The 21,319-nt window shown below is 36.1% G+C and overlaps 1 long non-coding RNA gene across 6 annotated transcripts in view; it reads right to left on the reverse strand.

The window, feature by feature from the left end:
• LOC111774944 (uncharacterized) overlaps positions 1-21,319 on the reverse strand; it is a 188,860-nt gene that overhangs the window by 65,759 nt on the left and 101,782 nt on the right. For 4 of the 6 annotated variants that reach the window (XR_002810297.2, XR_011421274.1, XR_011421269.1 and 1 more), the window contains one exon: positions 18,956-19,073. This is a non-coding gene — a long non-coding RNA (uncharacterized lncRNA). Of the gene's footprint in view, positions 1-19; positions 934-15,893; positions 18,864-18,955; positions 19,074-21,319 lie in introns of those variants that run through there. The other 2 variants (XR_011421270.1, XR_011421271.1) reach the window with 2 other exon arrangements.

Genomic DNA, 21,319 nt, shown 5'->3' on the forward strand with positions numbered 1-21,319 from the left:
AAATAGGAACAATCATGGTAGGTGTTGACATTTAAAACATTCATAAATCCACTCCAAAAAAGTTCCCAGTTATAATTATTCTGAATTATAAAATAACCTCTTTGGTATATATTTGCATTAATAAAGTAGAAAACAAACCTTTTAAAGAGAAAATTTAACCTCGTTGAGAGACTCCAAAGGTTTCCTTCAGAGTTGTCATTTTTTAGTAGAAGTTTCCATCCAACCCAATTGAGTTACATTCCCTAACTTTTAAGAAAAAAATCTCCTCTTATTTTAAAGTCTGTTTTAATCACTTACTTTTCATAGTAAATACACAATATTTTTTTACAAATGTCTTCTATAACTTTTCATAGTAAGTATACATTTCTAATTAGTAATAATGTTATTTCATAAGGAAAATGTATTTTTTTGCATGTCTTAAACAACTGCTGTACAAATAACCTTATGGAATATCACCTAATTTTAAGCTAGATAATTCTGAATTTCAGAAGTTCTATAGTTGCTAGATAATATAGAAACGTCTGCTGCAACATATTGAAGATTATCAATAAAGTTAGTTTTTCAAGATTAGCATTTGTGAGGTAGTTAAGACTTTATGACAAAAAGATATCTTAAAATAAGAAATAGATATCTACACTCTTTCCTAAAAAATTCTCATTTCCATCTTAATTCAAACAATCCTAGTTTTTTCTCCCACATATAAATACATAATAACATAGGGTACATACAATTTTGAGTCATTTAAACATTTTACTGAGTTCATAGTAATTCACTGAGATTAGATGCCATAATTTACTCAAGCAAGCATTCCGTATTGTTAGAGAGTTTGGTTATTTTCCTGTTTTTGCTGTTGTAGATTTCTCTGCAATGGACATCCTTCTGGGCTTTTACTTCGGCACAACAATTCCCATCTGAGAAATCCCAAAAGAGGGACTATAAGGAGAAAGTGAATGATTTTTCTTTCAAATTTTCTTCTGACTTTTGAATTTCACTGCAACCATAATTAGATTGTATTTTGTTTAAGCAATTAAGAAAAAAACGTTTTTTCTTCCCTAGCTGATTGGTTTTAGCCAATATTTAATAATAAAATATTTTAACATTTGCAATGAATATGTACAATGTGTAAATATTTTCTACTTTACAGATTTCACAAAAACTGATTTTTGTACTTTTAGTTTATTTAAAATAAAAGCTATATGTATCAACTTATTAACAATAATAGATTCAGACCCACTTATTAAAAGGGAATGATGCGGAAAACTTAAGCAACCTTCTTACATATGAAAGAAAAAAGGGTTTCTTTAAAATGCTGTTTGGAAGTTTCAACCTAAGATGCCAGAAGCATCATTGTTCAGAATCTTCACCAACAGAAAACAAGGATTCAAGATTTAAATTGAACCTAAGTTCTCGGAAGAATGAAATCAACAGGGTTTTTAGAATCTAGAAGTGGTTGGTTTCTTTATTTCTTTAAAAGTGCTATGTCAAAAAAATTAATAATTTCAATGTGCAGTCAAGTCCAAGAAAGTTTATTAATAATTATGTGTTGTTATTTTACAAATATCTTATCAAAACAATGAGTGTCTCATAGATATAATGTCCCTCTAAAAAGTGTACTGTTCTGAAAATACGTATTCAAGAAGGAAATTCAATTCCCAAGAAATCATCAAATATTATTTTTGTTAAGTCATAAGATTTTATCTGTTTATTGTAATTATAGTGCTTGGTTTGCTAAAGAGAAACTTTATTCAGATTTCCAAAGTATCTTGGGCACAGAAGATCAATGCAGAAAAGGGAATTTGGGGTTTGGCAAATTATTTTTCATTTCAAGCAGAAAAGAAATAACTACAATCCATTTACCCAAATATAGCCATTTTAATTATTACTCCACAAGGGCCAAAATCTCTTTCAAATAAGCCAGTTCCTTAAACCTCAATTCTGCAGCCAACATTAAGAAGAATAGTCAGCCCACTTGAATTTTGCTTCTCGAAACCAAAGTTTTGAATTTTGGCCTCTCATCAAAGAGAATGAAATTGGATGTTCAAACCAAAAATTAGCCAGAAGCATCTGTGCTTTGCCCACTCTGACTTCTATTTGAAATTGAGAAATGATTTGATGGACCCCAGTTATTCTACTTAATCCACACATCATGATGAACAATGGCTCCAGTTGTATTTAATATTGAGCAACTGCAGAAGTGTATTTGAAAAATTATCCTAATCAGCAAAGGTAAAATTGAGAAAATCTGGAATCCACATATTTACTAAAAGCTTGCTCACAACCAAAAAAGCAAATAATAAAGAAAGATTACCAAAAGCACAAACCAAAACACTAGCTAGACTAAAAAGCTAAAGAATGAAACAAAAAAATGTATTGGAATGATGTCAACAAACAGTCTGAAAGCAACAGAAGTTGGGAAAGCCAGTAGAACTAATGGGCAGATAATAAAGTAGAATTTTGTTCCCACAAGCTTCAACTTTCTATAAAGCAAGATATTTGAAGATTTCTGTTTTTGTTCCTTCTAATAGCATTGGTCGGATGGAATTGCATGGATAAGCCAAAAATTCTCTCTGGATTTCAGCTTTATCTCTAAAGTAACTGGAAGGAGGAGATCTTTATGGATCTTTCTATGCATTGCGTTCTACATTCTACATTCTGTTCTGTGTGTCCATCATAGTAAAAAGGGGAATTTTTATACAGCTTGTAGTACTTGAAAAGAATTTTCACTGAGGCCACAGAAAAGTGGCTGTAACTTCTAATTCCTGATCCTATCTCTTAAGATTGTAGAGCGAAATCCAATTTCATAGCGTCTTAGTTTTTGCCAAAATCACATTTAAAGCACAATGAGTCTAAATCAGGCTACTTTTTCATCCTAGCTAAAAGGTGATCATTTTTTTGTCCAAAGTTGCACTTGCTACAGTCATAATGGAAAATTGTAGAATACCAAAATAGAAACTGAGTGGTATTAACAGATGTGATCTCATCAGGGTTCCATTTGTTAAAGAAAACATTGAATATTAATTAAAAGTTAATTAGAACTAATTGCCAATTAGAAAGAAAAAGTAATTTGAAGCTACTCACAGCCCTTCTATTATTATTACCTTTGAGAATCAACACACCCAAGGGTTGCCAAACGCGTTACCTTTCCTTTCTTCCTCTGGTATCACTGTTATACCCCATCCTGTTATAGTTAACTCTCTGCATTAAATTACAGATCATGGTACCCAAACATACAATTGCATCACTCACTGAACACAATCGTGAAGCAAGAGTTAATATTTTGTTGAAAGGGAATTCCATGTGTTGCAGAAAACAAGGAATTGAAAAAGCAGGAAAGCAAGTGCGGTAATTTTTAAGTGACATAGAGGATGGTTGATTGACAATGTCGTGGCTCTATGTTGACTGCCTGTCCCACATCTATTTCCCCTTCCTCTAGCCACATTCCCAGATTTTCATTTGGGGATCCATACGTCCTATGCTTTTGAGGCCCATGTCCAGGGGGAGGTTATGTCACCCAGAATCCAGAGGTAGAGTACATAATCCAGCCTAAATTGGAGTACGACGTATTCCTCTCATTCCAGTGACTGAGTCACCTTAAGTATGGCAAGCAGAATGAAACTCAGGGCATTTTTCTAGAGTTTCCATTAACAGGGCTCACTCTTGCCTGCTGGAGTTGAAATTGAAGGGAAATAAGGCATGAGCTGCCAGCCATCTTGCCACCAGGCAGAGCTGAAACTGAAGGCAAGATGGAGAGGAATCCAGGCCTACAGACATCCTTGAGCTTGGAAGCCAGCTGTGCCTGGAACCTGCCAACAAATCCCTTTTTTTTTCACTGAAGCTAGTTTGGGTTGTGTTGCTAGTCACTTAAAACTGAAAATTTTTACTGAAATGACATTTTCAAGATACTTATAAAATAGTTGCAGAAGAGAAGGTAATATACTAATATGTCCCTTAGAGTTTAAGAATATATAACCTTCCAAGACAACCACTGCCTCTATACCTATTCCTTGGTTTTCCTCTGAAGATCCCAGGGTGATGCTCAATACTCTGAATTTCAAAACTCTGAGTTTCTGTTTCTTACCAGTTAGACGGAGGGCCTAATCCAAGAATGTATTTCCTATGATACAGATACACAATAAATTTTCCTTCAGTCATGACCTGGGTAGAATTTAAATCATTGGTCATGGTTTTTAAGAAGGAGATTTCATGTATCAGAAACAAGAGATTTTGTTTTGTTTTTCAAGAAAATGCTTTGCATTGCTCATCTCTGTCTTCTTCACTTGTGCCCTACTTTTGAGATTCTGACTTTGATCTTCCACATAAGGGGTAGCTACTGAGAAGAAGAAATCCACTAATATTTTAATATTCCTCTAAACAAAATGCAGTAGAAGATGGATAACACGGATTTGCTTCTCTTAGTTTTTAACTTGTAGCTTAAAGTCCTTCTCTGTTTCATTATGAGTGTTCATACATCACCTTCACGTATGTTTTTAGGCAGTGAACTATGATTTCACAAAGATTAATCCTCTCATTTACCCAATGCCGTTACCAAATGAAGGCCTGGCTTTTGTGTCTCATTGATGTAACTTGAATGATCTGACAATTTTAGTTCCATTTAATGGCAAAAACATGAGAATCAATTAGAAATTATACTAAACATGCTGATACTGACTTGACTTGCGTATTTATGAATTGTGACTTAGAAATTTCATATACTAAAAGAGTATAAAAAACTTCTAAAATATATATTTTTCAAGTTACAGACTAGTTTTTTAGCTCTTATTTTGAGACTCCAATATCTAAATACAGTAGAAAAGTGAATGAAAGAAATGAGATTTGGCCTTTTCAAACGTTCTTACCTCAAATGCTGGACTGAGTCCATATACTTAAAAAGCTTGTCGTTTATTAGAAGTATTACTAGTCTGAGCCTTCAGGCAGTTCTAAGGAGGTTATACAATGCAACGAAATTCACGTTCCAAATCTGGAAGTTTCATTCTGACCTAAAAGCTCCGTCAATGAAGTTTAAATGTGGCACAGAAAGGTTGCTCAGATTTTCAATACCTTAATAGTATTTTTGCCTTGGAGGCTGTAAGAAATATTTAATATTTAACTTGTGATTCACAAAGGCAATATGCTTTTCTTTTCAAGTGTCTATATCTTTAACTTTTTGAGATGATTCCATAAGAATGTGAATAATCCGATCTCCAGATATAAAACACTTTCCAGTGTGGTGCTCCTTAATTCTGACTAATTTAATTGTCTATTTTACAGGAAAATAATAAGCAATAAAAATATTAACCAATCAGAATTCTAAAGGCACTCCCCTGGAGTGTATAAAGAGAGAATTTCATCTTAGGACTTTTCTCTAGGTCTTAGAAGCTTCTGGTTAATAAAAGATACCTGAAACTTATCATCACGTAAAAGTTGTTAAAATACACACACACACACACACACACACTCTTACACACACAGATTGAGAAACAGGATTTAAATTATTTGAGTCCTAAATATTCCATCCTACATGATATTGCTTCTTTGTGTATTTTAAAGAAACATTTGGAAACCCTCCAGGTCTGAGATACAGCTGAAATTTAGGGTATATCTGTATTTTCAGAAGAAAATTTATTCCGTCAAATATGTCTGTTTAACATAAAACTAAAAAATACATTTAAATCGAATTTTTAAATTAACTCGATGCAGGGACATCTGTCAAATTTGCTTCTAATATTTCTAATTTCCTATTGTTACCATTTATGCAGTTTGACTTTTTGTGTGACTTCAGTCAGCTTTGGATTTTCCATGCCAAAGAATGGGAACAGTGACACAGAGCATGTAAAAATGGCAGATAACACAAGCATCATTTATATTTATGTCTGGAACGCATTTTCTGCTGCCCTTTTTTTCCCCCTGAACATTTACCTTCCTAATTATGTTTTACTCAGTCTAATCTTTAAATTAATTTGAATTCCCTGAGCTCACAACTGACAGTGAGAAGAATGGAGGAGAAAATTTCCTGAAGGGGAGGAGAAATTAGATTAAATAATAATGGGCATTCGTGTTCCTGTACCACTTCGGAGTTTGCAATGTGATTCTGTTTACTATTTTAACTGAGTTGATCCCCACCATTTTGAGGTGGATAGAGAAGTGTGTGTGTTATGTAAAAATGGCGTCTGCCACGAGATAGCTCCTTTAAAGGAAAACGGTTGTGTTCTGTAAAAGCTGGAATTTAGGGCGGCTGGGGGTGAACAAACTAAACTCTCAAGTGCCTCAAGCAGTGACTGGCGCATCATTCGTGCACAGTTGGTATTTGATGAAAAGATGAAAGCTTCATTTCCTGCTGAAGGGTCAGCCCTGTCCCATCCTGCTCTATCTATCCCAGGTGATCCCATCTCTACTGGCCGGGGTTGAGCGACCGAGAGGAGCAGCATCTCAGGAACAGAGCTGCTGAGGGGCCACAGTCTTCTCTGAGTCTAGCCAGCAGCTCATGAAGGGTCAAAGGGGACATTTGGCCCAAACAGGGATGAAAATGAATGTTTTAAAGCAATTTTATGATTAAATCCGTTAAAGATGAAGCAAACAGTCCTTATCACAATCAAATTACTATCATCTTTATAAATACATTGGTAGTCAAGCTCTGAAAATACATACTTGTATTTCAATTCTCCACCCCTCCCTCAGTGTTGGTAAAAACCGGGCTTTACAATAGCAAAGACATCTTCTGCTTTTGGCGGAAGTGGATTAATCCTATTATAGCTAGCTGGTACCTGTTTCTCATGTAAAAGCAATGACGTACTAACAAAAAGGAGAAATATAGGTATATGGAGGAAGAATTATGATTAGCTTTGTTTGAAATAGAAGTGTATAATTTTTTATGTGCAGTAAAATTTTCTCATAAATCTAAAACCTAGAGGATATAATGTTTAGCTTATCCTGTGTTTCCAAATGTAAAGTGCATACACCTAAGGATACAAATAAAGATGATTACATTATTCATAAATTCTTGAAAAAGCAGAAAATGATTTATTTTGCTGCTCTCATTTATAGCTTCATTACTTCAAAAATTAAATGAGAGAAATATCAACTGAGCTATAAAAATTCTGTTATCAAAACAAAAGCTTTCTTAGACTCAATTTTCTCTTCTGACTCAAGCAAAATTTCCATCCTTTTGAGGAAATAGAATAGGTAATTATAAAAATATGTACTATAGTTTCCATGTTGCTGTTGAAATTGTATAGTTTATTTATGGATTTCCACTCAAGAGGACAAATTTGGCATTTTATAGCACAACTTATATATTGATTCTTCCATTCTGTTCTGATAGGACACACGTATTACTCAGATACATAGGTAGATATGACAAAAAAATCATCTTCTTTTGAAGATACTACACAAAACATATCAGCTAAAGGAATAGCTGATGGACCTGTAACTGACTGCTCTAGTTAGAAAGGCATTCTTTTTATATCTTATTAATTTATTTCTTTTTTCATATTTACAGAAAGGATTCTTTCTTTATGCCTTAATTAGACACAGTGCAAAGAAAACATTCTAAAGTACATTCAGCAGAAGACATTGACTCATAAAATATAAGTGGGGCCCACCAAAATAAACATCACATCTGATTCAAATAATTTACTGAAGATATTAGGACGACTGCAAATATTCTCTTGTGTCTTTGATTTTAAGCACCAGGTTAAAGTCACCATGGTTTATAATTTGACCACACTGGAGAAGTCACTCTACAATTAATGCTGCTTACTTATTATAATGAGTCATTGTTTACCATCTCAGGCTATTAGTTTAGCTTAGGGTCTTGAGCCTAAAAGCACTATTTTTCGCAAAACACTTAAGGCAATCACAAGTCCATCGAAGCCTTCTGTATAACCTATTTTACTGACAAACAATTACATTTTAGATTGAAGAGGTGAAATGATTAAGAATATTTGACTTAGTTGCCATGACAGCATGCATTTTTCATCAGGCACAGTGTAATTACTACAATTTCAATGATGTAAAATCAAGAAAGATGATAACAAACAGCAGAACCGTGGAGATATTGCCATTGCAACCAGGTTGCCATAGCAACAGTGATAATAATCCCGGTGATAGATGTTTTCTCTTGCTCTTTCCATTTTGTACGGTTATAACATTCAGAGCCAGTTTTTACCACAGCTTTTTATAGTTTATTAGACTGTCAAAATAGTTTATGAGATGTTGTTGCAAAGGAAATGACTGAGTTCCGCAGCCTAATAAAAATGCCAAATACTCTGTTTACATACTGCTCCAGCACTTAACAAACATTAAAAAATTGTATGAAAAATGATTTGATATTGTATCTGTATTAATCAATTTGCAAGGCATAAGCTTTGTCACTGAAGGTCAAATGAATAGCTCCCAAACACTACTTTTGGAGGGCCTTTCTGAAGTTTATCTTTTGACGTAACACTGGCAGCCCCCTTCACCTGGATAGCAGTATAAACTACCCACAGGAAATACTTTGCACAACTAAAAGATAAATAGTTATAGAAAATTAAAACCACATTTGCCTCTCAAATCGTTTTGGGGAGAAATATTTAAAGTTTATGGCCAGAAGTATTCTAAATTAACTTTTTAAAGACAACAATTTTTGAAGGTATGACCCAAGATAGGGGATATTGATGGAACAGGCTCAGAAATAAACTCTGTGAGTGTGAATCATTTGACAAGAAAGCACGTAGTAATCCACAACATCAACAAACTACATAGCGTACATACGCACCGTGTAATGAAGATAATTCATCGGTGTAAGATATCTGTGCCAACCATTATATACAGTCTTACATCTTGTGCAAGCTGCTCTTTCACTTTCAATGGAAACACATTACAGAGAATGTACTTCAATACAGACCTACCATGGGTTTTGCCTGTAAGAAAAGTTACCCTAAGATGCTTGCATTCACGTGAACCTGGAGGCTTTATAATTTATTGCAGTCGTGTCGAGTATTCATGAATAGACTGCAGAAAATTGAGTCAGACATTAAAGCTTTGGGCCCTGCTTATATGCAGCAAACAGAAAGCCCTGAATGGTTTCAAAGATACGTGCAATTGTGAGTTCACAGGCAGTTTTACCAAAAAGAATAAAGGCTATCGGGAGAATTTTCAATGATAAGTCCTGCCTCTATGTCCATCCATCTGTCCTCCACCAATGTTTTTCACCTCAGTGGAGTCTTTTGTATCAAGTCAGATTAGAGTTTAGATTAATTGCACTAAGAAATTTGGGCCATGGCTTAGACACACAGACACCTGTTATCTTAGCATTGGAAGTCAAAGTAAAACGGTCTAGAATTTTCAGTGTTTCTTACTCCTATTTATTGATGATCTACTCTTTGACACTTGTATGCTTTTATTATTATTTTTTAAATGGCTTTGATCAGCTGAGGTCATATGGATTTTGAAACTAGAGTTTTGAGTCACTAAACCCTCTCAGCTTCAGTCTCCTTGTGTGAACAGGTAAGCATTTCTCACGTGTCATTGAGGGAAATTTGTGCCTGTGCCATAGTAAATATTAGTTGAATCTGATAATGCTGTCCCCTGGACCAGGCAGCACCTCTGTCCTTTCCCCACAGCTTCTCAGCTCACCCAAAGGTACTGGGAAATTCACCCTTTTGATCTGGCTGCTAGGGTGAGGGGTGCGAAGAAACAAAGAAGACAGAATTTTCATTTTCTCTTCCATCTGGAGCAGCTCCAGAATGTAAAAGAGGATTGTGGGTCAGACATCCTATAATGTATTGCTCATATTATACTAACTCTTTCAGAAATTATTTACTGAATTATGATTTTTAGCAAGTGAAATGGTAAGTTAAAATAGTTAACAAGACTTTAAAAGTGCCTATTACTTTGCTCATTAAATATAACCCCAACATTCCTCCTGAAAACAAATCAGCTGGCATAATTTATGGTCAGTGGCATAATATTTCCATTTCAAACACCATCCATTTATTAAATGAAGCCATCATTGGAACAGGCTGCTCTCTCTAGCAAATACTTACCAGTAAGTTTATTACCAGGAATGGTCACTTTCTCAGACAGGTATATCATCTGCTTGGACAAAAATGACATCCCTCAATTTAGCCTAAGAAAACAAAATTCTAAGTGCTCTAGAGGTCCTTTTTTTCTTACTCTCTCAATAGCTCCTCTGTTCCATACCCTTCTGATAGTGACAAATTCCGTATTTTTCACTACATGACAGTTATAATATGTATCTCATCTATTAATAACAAACACGCACAGCAAACTCCTTCCAAAAAGAAGTCCAGGAACTTAAAATACATACACAGATACTCAGAGACATTAAAACAATAATGAAGGGAAGAACAAAGGCTTAAGAAGATAAAGAAAGCTATAAGATTGAGAGCATGCTTAAATCCTCAAAAGCAAATTTTCGCCATTGCTCAAAGTCAAGTTAGCTTGTATTCCTTCCTTAAGAGTATGTTCTTTATCTGCAATCTTAAGAGAATGTTCTGTCCCAGGAAGTAATACGTGTTGCTTAACTTGAATTGCTTTGATATATGGTTGTGCCATCATATATAATTCACAAAACCATCCTGCTGAGATGTTCATTATTTCGTATTTAAAGAGAAAAAACTTTAATCACACAGCATTTTCGTTAGTTTAAAAAAATGATCTTAACGGAGCAGTGAGTATCTGGTTTTAATACCTCAAAGTGCCACGTACAAAGCGGCAGAGTATTTTGTGGTGTTATTTCCAAAACTATTTTCTACTAAGAGTTTAAGGTTTACATTTGACTTCTTTTTTGACTGATTATATTAAAATGTCCTTAAAATGTTCTGAAATTCTTTTAAACCTGATTCTATTCCATTTTTTTTTTTCTTAATAGTTCCCAACTGTGAGATTTCCATTTCCACTCTCCTGAGTATTTTATTCTATAAAGGCACAGGAACCTTCAGCACCTGCCAAAATTATGCAGCCCATGGCATGACACTTGAGGCACTTGATAATTCAAGCCCAACACCCTTGTCCCAACACATATATACAAATCCCACACAATAATCTGGAGAATTCAGAAGGGGGCTTGAATTTGTGAATATGTTTCTTGTCTAGAAAATTTCCTTAACTTTCAATTTCTACTGCCTTGGTCCTAGTGCCAACTATACCACTAACTTAGTGTGAACCATTGAAACTCAAAACACTTAAATAGTCTCATTTAAGAGAAGATGGAGATGATGAATATCTGGTCTAGCTTACGTATCTTACAAGATTTCCCAAAGTTTGAAAGAAGTGAGAGATGAGAAAGAACAATAGAAGTTAAAAATATAATTATATAAATACAAAGCTAAATAGTCATAACAATAATCATCACCATTTATTATTATCTGTCAGCTGACACCTCTTTGTCTAATTTTACAGATAACAGCACCTGCTATAGAGTTCATAATGCTAGGTCCTAGAGGACCTATGAAATCCTATGAAACTTGGTAATAAAAACACTTAGCAGAATGCAACTGAAATGACCTTCAGCTGTGCAAGAATTATTACAGTGTTACTGTAAGAAATGAATGAAATCTGAAAGAAAATGCTAACAGAGACATTGTGCTAAAGAATGTGAAGACAAGCAGCATTTTGCTGGTAGTCAAGGAAAAATGCTAAGAATGGGTAATGGGGTAATTTGAGATGCTTCCAATGAGAGTCAGACTCAGTATTATTCCATAGAATAATTCATCCTATCCCAGAAAGGGCAGATCACTTTAAAGGAAATTTGTAAATCAATCAAGTGATGACCTTTTTCATACTTTCCTACCCCAAATATTTAAGTATCTTCTGATGAACCATGATTATAATCTCACAGAGATAGCCTTGCTTTGGAACACACTTGAATGTCCAACGTTCGTTAACATTCTAAATTTGTATCAGTATCGTGGTTTGTCTCCTGTCCTCCTGCTGTGTCCATCCTTTTTTGCCTTGTGGAACATCCATACTTAGTACACCGTACACCAACTTGGAAAGATTCACATCTAATTCTGTACTTTTGCAAGTCTATAATTATTGCCCTGAGATATCAGGTTTTCTTAAAACCTGTTTGCTGAAGACAATTATCAGTTGACTTATTCTAAAAGACAAGATGGAATGAGCAGAGTTCCATTAACTCATTTTACAGTAATTTTTAACCACAAAGTCCTTCCGAAACTTTCAAGCGGTATCAGAGCTTGCAATGCATGGTCTTTCCGGTCATTATGCTCTTATTGCAAGTAAAACTGATGTAAATACCTCTTTGCTTGCTCTGATTTTAGCTTCTCTCCCTTTTCTTTTGCATATTCCCAATGCAGAGAAAAGCTAAACAAGTGTTTAATTTCCCCATGTAAAATCATTTGAAGCTTATTTTTCATAGACTAGATTTTTCTGTAAAAGCTTAGAATTCTTACAATGAGATTGCTCTGTAAATGGAATGTGTTGTTCATCACATCGTGGACATCTCTGAGAGCATCACAAATAAAACTTGTTAAATTAGAGAAACCTTGGCTTGAAAGGCACATAGATCTTTTGTGTTGATAAGTGAATTTCCAAGTTTTATGGAATTATCTTAAAAACAATTTCAACTAATTCAGAGGAAAAATAGAAATGGCTATATGGAAATCTTTCTTTTTCCTTTCAATATTCTCTGACTTAGCATGTACTTAAAATAAAAACCATGACCTTTGCTAATATTAAAAATGTTTTTACAACATTCTGCAATTTGTAATTCTGAGGAAATATGAAAAATTAAAATTCAAGATGTAACAATGACTGCTGAAGTTACAGATCACTTCTATACATCTGGGATTTTACAGTGGATATTTCTGTCTTGTACATTTTATCTTGTTAGATTTCCACCAACTGTTATTCCTTTTGCTCTTATGTAGCTTTATCCTGGATCACAGTTTGGTGGAGATGTAGTCTTATAAGACAGAGAGTGTTTCAAGATGCCAGAGTACATCTTCTGTTTTCTAGATGAATATTTTAAGGAATTTTGGGAACACCAGATCAGATTACTTCTTCTGAGTTATACAAACAACTTTGATTTCCAGGCAGCTCCATAAAACCTTACATACTTTACTTCATAGCTCCTGTTTTCCTTGACACTTCATCTTTGGTTGTTATTGGTTCTGTGTTATTTTTCTAGCCAGAAAATGCAAAGGAAATTGCAATGATTCATGCCATGTGAAAATATAGCTATAATACTGAGTATTCATTTCTTCGCATTCTCTGAACTGTAAACCATGGGGCCTTGATTAGATCATTCTATTAATTGAATGCCAATCTCGTGTTTGAAGACAAAGAAGTCATTTAGCAATTAAAACAAAGAAAAAAAATTAAAGACATAAAATTCAACTTCAAGTGTTTTCTTTGGCTCAGTAAGCATATTTGCCATTTTATTGGGTTCATTTCCAAGAAGTGGAATGAGACAATCTGAAGTTTTGCTAGAAGGGAGTGCTAAAATGAGCAACCGCATTGTCCTGAAAAATGCCCATGGTCTTCTGGTGCGCATTGCTGAAACTCTGAGCTTTTCTCCTCTGAGGTCTGATAGGTTTCTAATCTCAACTACATAGAAGTTCCTTCATGTCAGGGAAGAATTAATGCACTTCCCCCAAGAAATCGAACTTACTATAACATGATAACAGCTCCTGGTGAAAACACAAGGGAATCTTAGATAACCACCTGTGTTTTAGGTATTCCTTTGTCAAAAGATAAAAGTGAAACAGGATCAAACTTAGACACATCAAACGATCACCTTGAATCCTTCTGTAAAAGACGTAATGAACACCTGTCACTTTTACATTAGACCATTTAGAGATGATCACTATATTCTTTAAAATATATAGAGCCAAAACTAGTGATATTTTATTAATCTTGCTGATAAATCAGATTGTGATTAATTACCCTTGATTCTTTCTTCTCCCTCAATTTAGCATATAATCATCAGTTGATAATTGTGTCAAACAATTGCCTTAATACTTTATGAATTGTTTCCTTCCCTCCAAAGCAATGCCACTGCCAGGGCCTGGCTATGTCTCCTCCAGTCTTCCTGTCACCACCCTCACTCACTGTTCTTCTCCAACCCATCCTCAACACCACGATCACTCATAATTTTCTAAATGACAAATCTAATCTTTATCCATTGCTTAAACAGCCTAAATCCAGATTCCATAACTGGATTTGGGATTGGTGAGATTTAGGAATAACACCAAGGTATGTTTCATGCTGAGATTAAGATTCAAAATCCAGGCCTTGTTTTGGGTCTTCAAAGTGGGCTCCCCAAACCAGGAGCATCAGCACCACCAGGAAGCTTCTTAAAAATGCAAATTTCAGGGCCAGCCCCGTAGCCTAGTGGTTAAGTCCGGGTTTCTCTACTTTGGCAGCCCAGGTTCCTGGGTCTGGATCCCAGGCACGGACCTATGCTACTCATCAACCATGCTATGGTGGTGACCCACATATAAAGTAGAGGAATATTGGCACCGTTAGCTCAGAGCTAATCTTCCTCAAGCAAAAAAAAAAAAAGAAAGAGGAATATTGGCAACAGATGTTAACTTAGGGCAATCTTCCTTAGAAAAAAAAAAAGAAATGCAAATTGCAGGCCCACCTCAGACCTATAGCATTGGAAACTCTGGAGATGAGGCCCTAACAATCTATGCTTTAACAATCCCTCTGAGTGACTCTAGTGCCCACTGAAGTTTGACAACCACCGTCCTAGAGAAAGGAATGAGTCTAATCCTGCAAGTTGGGATTAAGGGGCCTAACTTGGAGAGAGACATTCTGCCACATCTGGGAAGGAGGGTTTTTATCCTGTGAGTGCTTAAAGCTGTGGTTGCCATCCATGCTGCACATTATAACCACCTGGGATACTTAGAACTATTGATGCTCACCTTGCCACAGGCCAGTTACATCAGAACCTGTGAGTGTGGGGCTCTGGCTGTGGGGGGGTGGGGAGAATTTTAATATAGCCCAGATGATTCTAATGTGCAGCCAGGACTGAGAACTGCTGATTTAGGGGGATCCTGACATCCCCTTAGGATCCTCCACTCACAGCTAAATAAATATCATTTTGTCCCCATTTCTTGATTGTAACTGTACTGCTGCTTAAAATCGAGAGCAGTTTCTGAGCCAGCCCTGCTAGCCCCTGCTCAATTTCAAGGCCACCACACTGCTAAATACCAAGGGTACCTTCCATAGGGTCCAATGCAGCAGTCATAGATGGCACTCTTCAGAAGTGCTGTGAAGGCTTGTACATGCTCCTATACCTCATCCTGTCCTCTGCTCCAGGCTGCTTCAGACAGGCCCTCGTGCATCATGCCCAATGAGATAAGCAGCTCTATAGTCAGGCTTTACTTTTTTTTTTTTTTTGCAGGGAAAGAGTCTCCTTGAGCTAACATCTGTTGCCAATCTTCCTCTTTTTTTTTTCTCCCTAAAGCTCCAGTGCATGGTTGTATATCCCAGTCATAAGTCCTTCTAGTTCTTTTATGTGAGCCACCACCACAGCATGGCAACTGCCACACCATGGCAAATGACAGACAGGTGGTGTGGTTCCACGACTGGGAAACAAACCCAGGCCGCCAAGCAGTGAGAGTGCTGAACTTTAACCGCTAGGCCATCAGGGCTGGCTCAGTCAAGCTTTACATTTTAACTCAGGCTGCCAAATATAAAGTAAGGCCTTCTTCTGTGTCCCACGACATGACTCTCCTCTTCTAAAGTGGGATTTTACTGCTTCAAATCTGAAGTCATAATTGTTCCAAACTAATCTTCATAGTTTGAAATTGCTTTTAGTATTAAAACAAACAAAAAACAATATCTTCAGTGTTCTTTTATCAATCTCTTCTAACGTGATAAATTCTAATTTACCAGAAAAGGAAGTAACTGTCAACTTGATAACTGATCCTTCATTTTAAACAACTGTTATTGATACATCATGTAATTTTCTATGTTTAACCATGAAATGATCTAATTGACACAATAAAAATTGGAGATTTTACATCATGAGGTGATGGGCTTGGATGTTACAAATCAAGCTGTGGTCCCCAGCCCAGCAGATTGGTACAACTTGGAAGTATGTTAGAAAGGCAGAATCTCATAGCCAACCCAGGACTACAGATGCAGAATTTACATGAGAATTTGTATTTTTAACAAGATCCCCAGGTAATCTTGTTGCATATTAAGGTCTAAGAAGCACCTTGGTCTTGAAAATGCTGAAGAAATTGCTTCAGATTCAGGTTAGAGAACCAATTTTACTTGGTTGCTGTAAATCCCCAAAATATTTGACTTGCTAATTAAAATTACAAATAGATTAGACTTTTCTCCCTCATTTAATGCAAAATAAGCTTGAAATTAATATACATGAAGGAAAACTGTGGTTTCAGGAAGTTAAAACTTAGACAATTGTTCCCTGCCACAGAAAACACCCCCTCTAGTTACACAGGAATATTACTTATTGCAAGATGCAAGAAGCAGCTCTGGGGCAGGACAGGTCAAGACAGGAAACTGCTGCTACCAGTGTTGGACCAGAGGCCAGAGTGTTAGAGCACATCAGAATTTGGATTTCCTTAATTCAGCCATTCCACAAACATTATGGAGCATCCACCATATGCCAGGATGGGGTTAGATGCCAGGAATACTTGTTTCAGTTTGTTCACTGTCTAGATTTTACATACAGGCATAGGGACAATGACAGTGCAGCTTCATCAGTGCTGTAATAAAGGCATGCATGACTATTATGGCGCTCAGAAGAGGAAGCCCTAAGTTGACTTGAGAAGAGAAATCATAGCCAGGAGTAATTTCTTAGAAAGAATGGCAGCCAGGTGTCAACTCAGATACCTGGAGGTGAATGTGGCTGAATTCCAAAAGGACAAAATCATTTGTTTATGGTTCATCTGAAGTCTTTTCAGAAAAATGAGTCTTATAGGGGAAATCAATAGTCAGGATTACAACTGAATGGTGTTTAAGGGAAAGCCTTTGGAGAACAAGTGGTGGTTGAAGGAGAAACAGAAAGAGTTGAGATTTAGGCCATAGATGGGGAAATGAAACCATGAAAAGAATAAGAATGCTTCCTTCTTTATCATTGGAGAAGGTCGGTGATTAGAATATAGGTGAGGAGGCAATTAAATTGAGAGGCTTTGCACCTGAAAGCTCCTATTTTCTCAGTGAAGAAGAATGCAAGTTCTTCCAGAAAGGAGTAAGATGGGTTGAGAAAGGTAAACGAGAAGAGTATTGCAGATCAGAATTGCTTTTTTTTTGATAATGTGGCACGGAATTGACAAGGGGCCCTTAAAAAGGACATAGTGAGGGTCCATATGTGGTTGAAAATCATGACTTTGTAGCAACAACAATCCTCCAGGTGGGGTAATTTTGTATAACTCTGTTCAGCAATACAGATGTTTGAACTAATCGAAGGTTTCAGGGTTGTGATGTGAGTGTGGTAGAAAGACAAAGGTGGAAAGATCTTGAAGACGATGTCAAGAGTAGCTGAAGTGATGTATTATGTGCTTCTTAAACTTTCATGTGTATAAGAGTCACCTGGAGAAATTGTTAAAATGCAGATGCTGATTCAGTAAGTCTAGAGTGGTGACTTCAAGTCCTCATTTCTAATGAGCTCCTAGATGATATTTATTGTGGAGTTCCATAGACCTCACTTTGAATAACAAGGTCCTAAGCTGTATAAGGGAAGAATTAAAAGCCAAAGTGGAGATGGCCCGGAAAAAAAGAGAAGGGATAAACATACTGAAAGTCAAAAAGCAATCATACCACTTTATAACCATTAGGATGGCTATTACTAAAAAAAATATATATTGGTGAGGATATGGAAAAATTGGAACACTTGTACACTGCTGGTGGGTTTTAAAATGGTGCAACTGCTGTGGAAAACATGGCAGTTCCTCGGGAAACTAAACATAGAATTCCATATGATCCAGCAATTCTACATCTAGTTATATACCAAAAAAAACTGAAAGCAAGAACTCAAACAAATATTTGTACAGCCATGTTCACAGCAGCATTATTCACAACAATCAAAAAGTAGAAATAACCCAAATGTCCATTGATGGATGAATGAATAACGAAAATGTTGTGTATACATACAATGCAATGTTATTCAGCTTTAAAAAGGAAGAAAATTTTTACACACATGACAACATGGACACCCTTTAGGACATTAAGTTAAGTGAAATAAGCCAGATACGAAAGGACAAATATTATACGATTCCACTTATATGAGGTACCTAGAGTACTCAAACGCATAGAGATAGAAAGTTGAATGGTAGTTACCAGGGGCTGGGGTAAAAGGGGAATGGGGAGTTATTGATTAATAGGTGCGGAGTTTCAGTCTGAGATGACGAACAGTTCTTTAAAAATACTAACGCCTAGCTTCCACTGCAGACATTCTGGCTTAATCGCTCTGGGATGCAATCTGGGCATCAGGATATTTAAAGTCTCCCAGGTGATTCTAATGTGCAATAAAATTTGGGAAGCCCCAGATTAGACAAATTTCAAGAGAATAGTAAAAGGGATTTAAAAGTTAAGCATTCCAACCCTCAGAGAATATTTTTGAGTTCACTTTTTCAGCGAAAAAGTGCCTTTAGATGCTACAGCAGCCTTTGGATGCTTACTTATGTCTCTGGAGACTAGTATTCAGAACTGTCTTAACAAAAAGGTGGTTTGTTGGTTCAGTTCTACTCTGTCACAGGTTTTGATTGGCCTCATACAAAATCTTCATACCCCAGGCTCTGTCTGATGGAGAGAAGCCAAGGGCTTGAACTAGGTCAGCACAAAGGTGCCAAGTGGAGTCCAGTTCCGTTAGGTTCACACGGTGCCTTGCTCCCCTTGTGACTGTAGTTTCTCTCTTATTTCTGTGAATTTATATACTCAGAAAGAAAAACAAAAGGAACTGAAATCAGAGGAAAATCAGTGGAGATAATCAACATCGTTATCATATTCTTACCATCCGATTTTTGTTTGCTGAAGGAAGTTGAAATATCTGGGAAGATTGGCTATCACATGGCAAAGTAATCACTGAGTAAATGTGGTACCTCCAGTACGTGATTCCAAGATTCTCTTGTCTGAAAAGAAAACCTTGTAATAAACAGCAAAGTATATGAAAAGTCTGCAAAGTATACAAAAAAAAGTCCCCAAGGTGAGGTAATAATCATGAAGAAACTAAGATGATAGAATATATCAATCAGATTTTCTTTCAAAATGCTTTGTTACCCTTTTCTAAAGAGGCCAAAGGGTCTTAAACATCTACTCTTATAATTTAATTAGAATGATCTTAAGGCATTCTTCAAGGATATGTATATAGCATATAAAATTTCTTCTGATTTATCCATAATGCCAGTGACATCAGTGTGATCCTACATAGACATAAGATTTTAGTACTGACACTCAGTTTAAAACACTTGCCATTTTTTGCCTGTGGTGCTAAGAATTACTCCAAGTTACTTAAATTCTATTCTGAAACGTGGAAATATTTCCCAGTTTCCTTGTAATCCTAAGAGACACTATTTGTAATTCAGATTCACCTTTGGTGGTAACAGCAGGTAGCAAAAACAAACCATGGTGGAACAGGAATAACATGACCCAAAATAGTTTATTCTGACCTAAACACGCTCAATAGAAACTACCATCATTAAATCCAAAAGCATCTCTCAAACCCTGAAAGAAGGTATTAATATTCTCATTGATCTTAAGACAACAGAATAAATGTAGGCGAGGAATAAGCAGTTCAAAGGCATTTCACTATATGCATTATATTATATCTGAAATATTGTTAGCAATACTACCTGATAGGATAAAATAAAGCTTATCACATGGAGAAGTCTTTTCTCTGTTTAGAATTCATCCTTTTTTTATCTGCCCTTGATCTACAAAGCCATTCAAAGAAACTTTCCAGTGTGCTTAGCTACATTCTTCCAGTTATGTCACTCCCTTAAAGTAACTTTGGCACTTTCGAAGGCTCATTAAATCTTTCTGGGCTCTCGGGTATCGCTAAAGAAAGTGCTACGATAATTTGCTAAATGGTATCCTCAGGACCTTAAAAAAAGTTCTTGTTCCTTACAAAACACTAACTTGCTCTCCAAAAGAAATTTACTTCCTACCAGGATATAGCTAAGACCCCTTGTTTACTGTCCCGAGAAGGATTCAAGGGGGTTAAATCAACTACTTGTTTTAGACACTCCGTGATCTAAAAAATCTCTATTTTTGACTATCAGAGTTTAAAAAACCAAAGCACCAACCTGGCTGTCCTCTCCTCACTAGTCATTCTGCCCACTGGGAGGATCGTCTGTTTAAATGGTGTGAGCAGATTGGTCTGCCTTGAGCTCCAAATTAACTGTCCTGGAAATTCATCAGCTGTTTCTTTAGGCCCAAAGAAGTTTTATAAACATTGCTCTAAGTTGAAGTGAAACTAGAGCTATCTTCAAACTCTTAAATGATATAATCTAAATAAACTAAACTAACATCGCTAAAGGAATTTCCATTACAGAAATGGAAGAAGAGATGAAAAGCTGCATTAAAAGCTATGTGATCTTGCTTCAGTGTTCTCCCAGTGTTCGTATTTGTTAATTTACCTTCTCTACCATCTTGCACGATATTTAACCAAATACAGAATCAAGCTCATGTGCCTAAGATTTCCCGAAAAACACAGTTTCATGGAAGGAGCAGTTAAAGAAGAAAGAGAAGAGAGCCGGACATAAAAATTAAATCCGGTGTTCAGGCATAGATCAAAATTAAAATCACAAGGATGAAATAGAGAAATTCCCCAGAACAGCCCCCAACCCTCTGCCCTATTCTTGGCACGCTTTACAAAGGAGAGATTGGAATCTGGCCCTGTGTGTAGTCAGTAATATGCATACTGCAGAAATACAAGTTGGAGAGGCAGTGGCACGAAAGAAAAGGGTCATAAAAATCTGGCATTGACAACGCCACGCCCCATCCTCACCCACAGGCACCCAGACCAGGCTCAACTGTAACAAGCAAATCAATTGGTAGATTCTAAAAATAACTTGCCAGACACCACAAAATCAGCAAAATAGCTTATACCTGACTCATAGGACACTAGTGACTTTAATATAAGTCGGGGGATTTGCAAAGCCGCAAATGGCATTATTAAGCCAATTTACAGGTTAGCAAAGAGAAACTCGAAAAGGTTAAATAACTTAGTGAGTCACAGAGCTCGTAAATGGCAGATCCCAGATCAGGGAATCTTGTTTTAGCTGATCCCAGAACCCATGTTCATTCTACTATATTGCGACATCTAGAGAAGAGTCAACTTACTTTAGAACATTAAATAGAACCATACCTCCAAACT

This window comes from Equus caballus, chromosome 9 (genome assembly GCF_041296265.1).
Source record: "Equus caballus isolate H_3958 breed thoroughbred chromosome 9, TB-T2T, whole genome shotgun sequence".
NCBI classification, from domain to species: domain Eukaryota; kingdom Metazoa; phylum Chordata; class Mammalia; order Perissodactyla; family Equidae; genus Equus; species Equus caballus.